The sequence below is a fragment of the Nuphar pumila genome, chromosome 13 (assembly GCF_984573655.1).
Source record: "Nuphar pumila chromosome 13, dmNupPumi1.hap1.1, whole genome shotgun sequence".
NCBI lineage: Eukaryota > Viridiplantae > Streptophyta > Magnoliopsida > Nymphaeales > Nymphaeaceae > Nuphar > Nuphar pumila.
The window spans coordinates 1,405,329-1,412,365 of NC_143261.1; positions in this window are offsets into that span (position 1 = coordinate 1,405,329).

Below are 7,037 nucleotides of genomic sequence, written 5' to 3' on the forward strand. Positions count from 1 at the left end.
CCTCTTAGAGATGGTCAGGTCCATGATGGTGCAGGCAAATTTACCTATTTTCTTTTGGGGTGATTGCTTATTAACTGCCGCTCATGTATTAAATCGTGTACCATCTAAATCTATTTCTTCAACTCCCTATGAATTGTGGAAAGGCAGAAAGTCAGAATTGGCTTATCTCAGACCCTGGGGGTCTGCTGCATATGTCCATAATCTTTCCCATCAATGTGGAAAATTGGGTCCTAGGGGAAAGAAGTGTATCTTTATAAGATACTGTGAACATTCAAAAGGGTATGTATTCTTAGGAGAGAATACTGATGGGAGTATTTCTGAAATAGATTCTAGAGATGCCACATTTATTGAAAGTGAATTTCCTAAAAGGGGAGAGATAGAGAGTCACTTCCAGTTCTATGAATTGGATGATGAAGATCAATCTAAAGAGATTGATCATCATGTTTTAGAGACACAAGAGGATGTGTCTATACTACTATTGGATAGTGGGAGTAACACTCAAGTGGATATTGATTTTGATGAAGATCTGACAACTCGAAAGAGTCTGAGGAAGAGAATTCCTCGTCGGAGATTCCAAATCGAAGGGGAAGCCTTTGTGGTTTTGCCCCAAGATGATAATATACCTAAGAGTGTTAGAGATGCTCTATCTTGTCCTAAAAGGAATGAATGGCACAAGGCAATGGAAGAGGAAATGAAATCCATGGCATCTAACGAGGTCTGGGATCTTGTTAATCTTCCAAAAGGAAGAAAACCTATTAGGAGCAAATGGGTTCTCAATATTAAAAGAAATGTTGATGGATCTATCGAGCGATATAAAGCTCGTTTGGTTGCTAAAGGATACACACAGATGGCAGGGATAGACTATGATGAAACATTCTCACCTGTGGTCAAATTGACCTCTATTCGCCTTTTGTTAGCCATAGTGTCACATATGGATTTAGAATTACATCAGATGGACGTTAAAACTGCATTCCTTAATGGAAAACTGGATGAAGAAATATATATGGTACAACCCGAGGGGTTTGTTACTGCTGGTTTTGAGCGCAAAGTGTGCAAGCTCAAACGATCCATTTATGGATTAAAGCAGTCATCCAGACAGTGGTATTTAAGGTTTCATGAGACCATCATGAGCAATGACTTTGCTATGATTGATGAGGACCACTGTGTTTATCTTAAGCGTCAAGATCCAAAATTTGTGATTCTAACTCTATATGTGGATGATATTTTATTGGCTAGTAATCATTTGGAGTTTCTAAAAACCATTAAAGAATGATTGTCTATTCATTTTGAAATGAAAGACATGGGTGAAGCATGCTTTATGCTGGGCATAGAGATAAAAAGAGATCGTTCAAAAAGACTTCTTTCTCTTTCACAAGAATCATATATAAAGAAGGTCTTAGAACGATTTCATATGCAAGATTGTAAACCCATAGATACTCCTGTTGCAAAAGGGAATGATTTAAGTCTTAAGATGTGTCCAAAGGAATCTAAAGAAATAGAAGCTATGTCCAAAGTCCCTTACTCCAGTGCAGTAGGCAGCCTTATGTACCTTATGATGTGCACCCGACCTGACATATGTTATGCAGTAGGGTTGGTGAGTAGATATCAAGTTAATCCAGGAAAAGACCATTGGAAGGCTGTCAAGAGGATTATGAGATATCTTAAAGGCACATCAGATTCAGTTCTTTGTTACCATGGTGGTAACATGCGTGTGATAGGCTATACTGACGCAGATTGGGGTGGGGACCCTGATGAGCGTAAGTCTACGTCTGGCTATGTGTTCTTGATGAACAATGGAGCTATATCTTGGTGCAGCAAGAAGCAGACGTGTGTAGCCTTGTCCACAATGGAAGCTGAATTTGTTGCAGGATCGTTCGCAGTGCAGGAATGTGTTTGGTTAAGGAGATTCATCAAACATTTGGGACTCTCTTCTGAAGCAAAACTGCCAGTGACTTTATTCTGTGATAATCAAGCGACAATTGCGTTTGCTAAGGATCCCAAGTTTCACAATAGAACCAAACATATTGATACGAGATGCAAGTATATGCGCGATATTGTATCTAAGGGCAAGGTTGCCTTGGCATATGTTAATACCCAAGATATGGTGGCAGATCCCTTTACTAAGCCAATCAATAGGGATTCTTATGTTAAACATGTAAAATCTATGGGGATTTGTAAGATTTGATATGCTAATGTTATTCATATTTTCTTTCTATGATCATTGTATAGCATGTTGCACATCTATATGAGTATGCTACCAGGTTTAAGATAAATCTTCTCACACGGATTTATCGCCTCAGACGCTGCTTGTGGGCAGGCTGAGATGAGATGTAACAAAATCCAGGATTGCTGAATTAAGAAGCATGTCGGATTTTGGGGATATCATGTGATTATAACTCAAAAGAGTGGGAGTACAATGAGTTATGATATCCGCCATATATACGTATATGGGATGCATCGCCCTAACCGGGTTAGGATGAGGTCTTGTGTATATTTAACTATATGGAGAGACCGACCTTGATATCTAAATATCAAGGGTAACCTGGTTGACCAGATCTGAGGACTTGGATAGACATTGCATGGGAATGTGCATCCTGAAGAACTCAAGTTAGTTTCTCGGGGAGGAACTGAACTAATAAAAAATCTGTACGGCAAAGAATTTATGGTGTATGCATACACTCACTGGAGTGAGAAAGTCTTGCCGTAATACGTGAGTCATACCATGTATGTCACACCATAACTATAAGTCGACCACAAAAGGAAATGAAGAATGGTCCCTGCTTCTTCATTGTGTGAGTCTTTAATATATATATAAATATAGATATATATATTTTGATGTCCTTATTGACTTTTAACCTTATTTTAAGGAGAAAGATGAGTGTTGCTACTTTAGCATGTTGCTTAAGGCCATGTATGATTCGGTCTAAAAGAACATGTCTGGGAAAGCAACTTATCTTGATTCAAAGAATAAGAGTTGAAAAGGAAGATCATTTGACATTTTTAGATTATGCACATGTTAAAAGTTAGCTTATTTTTCCGCATCCTGGGGATGTTTTGGGTTTATGATGAAACATGTGGCATAAATGAAAGGCCTTGTCTAGCATAGATTAGCACTATTATATGTGCAGAGGGATTCAGTATGCTAGAATATGAAAAATGTATTTGATCTAGGACACAGTGAGCTTCTTACTTGGCTTGTGCAGGTATACCTTGTGTTATCTTATTGTTTGCAGGTTTAGACTATTATGTTACACTAACCGGTACATAATATGTCTCCACTCCCTAAGCTCACGGGTCGCACGGTCCATTTGCCAGTATGAATACCTGATGTTATTCACCATATGAACACTTTTGGTGTTCTTTCTTCTTATATCTCTTCCCATCATGTACGAGTGGGAGAATGTTGGGTTGGGTACCGGTTCCGCCCATGATGGGCGAGATCCGAACCCGGCCCACCATTTAAGGAGGGGACGGTTTTGGAAACCGATGCCCCCCTTCTTTTTTGGTGTCTCTCTCATTTTGAATACACAGAAAGAAATAGAGGGAAAAAGGGCAGAAAGAGTGGCTGTGCACATTGGCTGTGTATGTACACAGTGATTGAATGTGCACAGTGGAAGAAAGAAAAAGAAAACGGTGATAGTGAATCAGTGGGCATTTGGTCTGTGGATAATCGTTTTCTCCAAGTGAGAGCACGAACTCGTTGAGCAAAGCAAGCATCATCGATCCGCTGTTTTTTCCGCTTCCGCAACAACCTGAAAGGTATGTATTCGTATCTCTTCAAAGCATAACTGTATACAGTTAGATCTATTGGCTAGCTGAATATGTGTGTGTGTGTGTGTGAGTGAGAGAGAGAGAGAGAGAGAGTTGGCAATCTTGGCACATACATGTAATAACTATTGTACGTTCCCTAGTAGTTCAATAATCATTTTGATTTCTTTCTTTCTTTTTTCGATGGGCAATTTTTATTTTTTTTTCTCGGTGAAGATTCCCATAGTTGGCAAACTTGTGTCTCGCTAGGATAGCCCAACCAACCCTTGACTCGCAAGTCAGCGGGTTGACTCAGTGACTCAGACGAGTTAGAATATAGTGTAAGCAAGTGAATAAGACATGGAAATAACTAAATTTCAAGCTGTAATATGTCAACAGTTCACTTCCCTACCTTTTCTTTCTTTATTCTGACACAAAGCTACAGAAACATATAACTATACATGATCATTAATAATTTTCATTGAACAATATTAGATTCTTCATAACAAGTGCCTTTGTATAAGAATTGTGCATAAAAATCATAAAATGTATGATAAAAAGTTTATAATAGGCATTAGGATCAGTAACCTGAATTGGTGACCCATTTGGGGTCCGATCCGAGTCGACTCGCTAGGTTTGACAACTATGCCTATGTCATTCTCTTATTTTCTCTGTTTCTGATAATGTGCATATATTTTTATTGGTCATTTAGCTCATCTCTCTCTCTCTCTCTCTCACACACACACACACACACACGTTTCAAGTGATGAAATTCATATGATGTAAAAGGTGCCTTCTTTTTTTCCTTTTTCTTCTTTTCAGTGAACTTATTCATCTGTCATTTCTCCTTCTTGCGATTGTTTACATATTACTTTTGCAGGTGCATTGAGATGAGAGTGCAATGGAAGGAAACCTGGGCAGTACATTTTCGAAGCTCACAACATCTAAAGGTGCCACCATTTCTACAGGGTTGCTGCCAGAAGAGATACTGCTGTCTTCATCACCTTGTGGTGGTGATATAATGCCATATTAGTGACAAATATTTACTAGTAATGAGATTGCTTATGACTTCTATAGAAACTTTGCGGAGCATAATGGTTTCTCGATTAAACGTGAAAAAGTAGAAAGGTTTGGAAGGTGTGACAATGATGATGAGATCTTCAAAATAGTTTTTGTTTGCCATCATGCTGGGTATCCTTTAAGAAGAAAAGGTGGCAAAAACAAGCTTTCAAGGAGCAAAAAAGCTACAAGATGCAAGTGCAGTGCAGTGCAGGAATGATAATAGATAAGACAATGGTGTCTGATGTTTCAAAGTGGATTGTTGTGCATTTCTCTAATGTCCACAACCATGACTTTCTTGATCAAAATGAAGTGCAGCTTCTTCTTGCATATCGCAAAATTAAGGAAACTGACAAGGATCGGATTCTGATGCTTGCAAAGGCTGGTATTAGTAGAAAACAAATCTTGTGGTTTTTGGAATTGGAGACGGGTATTGAGTTTGGTCGTTTGCCATTCATATGGTGGGATGTTAGAAGCTTCATTAAGTCATGTAAGACAGTTGCAAGTCATGAAAATGATATAATGGAGCTTCTCATATTATGTAACAACATGAAACATCGAGATGCAAACTTTAAATATGAGTTCCAGATGGATGAGCATGGTAGGTTGGAACATATTGCTTGGTCATATGGAACATCTGACCTTGCATATGAACTATTTGGTGATGTGGTTGTGTTTGACACAACTTATAGGGTAAAAGTCGACATCTATGAGATGCCTGCTGGAATTTGGGTTGGAGTTAACAACCATGGCAACATCATCTTTTTCTGTTGCATGCTTCTTCGAGATAAAACTGCAAATTCATTTTCATGGGCATTAAAAGTAAGGATTCACATTCTTCTACTTATGTTTTTGTGTTTGTTGACATATATATTAAATATTTTTTGTATAGACATTTTTGAGATTGATGAACGGAAAAAATCCACAAACTATCCTGACTTTGATATGGTGCTCAAAGAGTCTATTGCAAAAGAGATTCCGGGCTCAAAGATGCATTTTGCATATAATTTCAAAGTTGTCAGGTTGTCTTTCTTTCAGGCTTGCTTGGTGAAAAAATTAATGATTGAAAGGGTGAGTTCATTCATTTGTACAATTTGGAGAAGGAAGCCGAGGATGGAACATAAATCAAATGTAGGTGAAAGTCCTGCATAGGCTGCCATCATCGAGGTGTCACTCGCTTTGATTGGATAAATGCTCGTGTTGGTTTTTGATTCTTGAAGAAGAATCTTGCCGGTATGCCGATCCTTAACAAAAAATATAAAGGGGGTGAATTTGAAAATACAATCATTGTCTTCTGTGAATTTGCCCACAGATAATAATTTTTTGGTAATGGCGAGCACGTGAAGGACATTCTTTAAAGTAAACTTAGAGTCTTTGGAAAATAAAGCCAAATCACCAATGTGAGATATGGGTAACATTTTACTATTTTCGATCATAATGGAATCGTTGTCCTGATAGGAGAATTTGTTTGTAAATTGTTGATCATCCATGGTCAAGTGATTGGTGGCACCAGTGTCAGGATACCAATGGTCATCAGTTGACTGGTGTATTGACATGGCTGAAAAGGCTTTAAGAATATCCCAACAGTTTTTCACAACGTGATCGCGTTCTGACAGATGATAGGGCCCCATTGATTTGAAAAATTGTTGGAAGGTTGATTAGAATTTTTGGAGAGACCTACTTTGGTCAAGCCTTTGATTCCATCGACCCCTATAGGAGCTACGCTCGCGATCTCATTCTCTAGAGGTCGTAAAGGCAATTTAAGAGGCTTCTGAGATTTTAGTTTGCTTAGAATGAAGCATAATGACTCATCTTTCCTGATTGATCAAGAGGTCATATAGGTCAACAAACGAGTGGTAGGTAGCTCCGGTGGTAATAGAAGTAACAAAACTCTCATATTCAATTGGGAGACTGTTGAGAGTGATTTGCACCAAGTCATTGTCGTCAACATGACTATTTGCAGTAGCAAGGGAATCAACAAGAAACTTGATTTTGTTTAGATATGTGTTTATGCCCATGCTTTTTTTCTTAATGAAGGTAAGATCCTTCTTCAGAAGCATGACTCTCAGCGGTGATTGAGATCTATGAGACTTTTCTAGCATGACCTAGGCTTCTCGTGCAATCTTGGTTCTCATGATTTGGTTAAGTACAAACTTCAAAACTGTAGCTTTAATCCAGCTTAAGGCAAGTTGATCGGACTTGCGCCAAGTGTAGAACTCGAGATTTGCCTC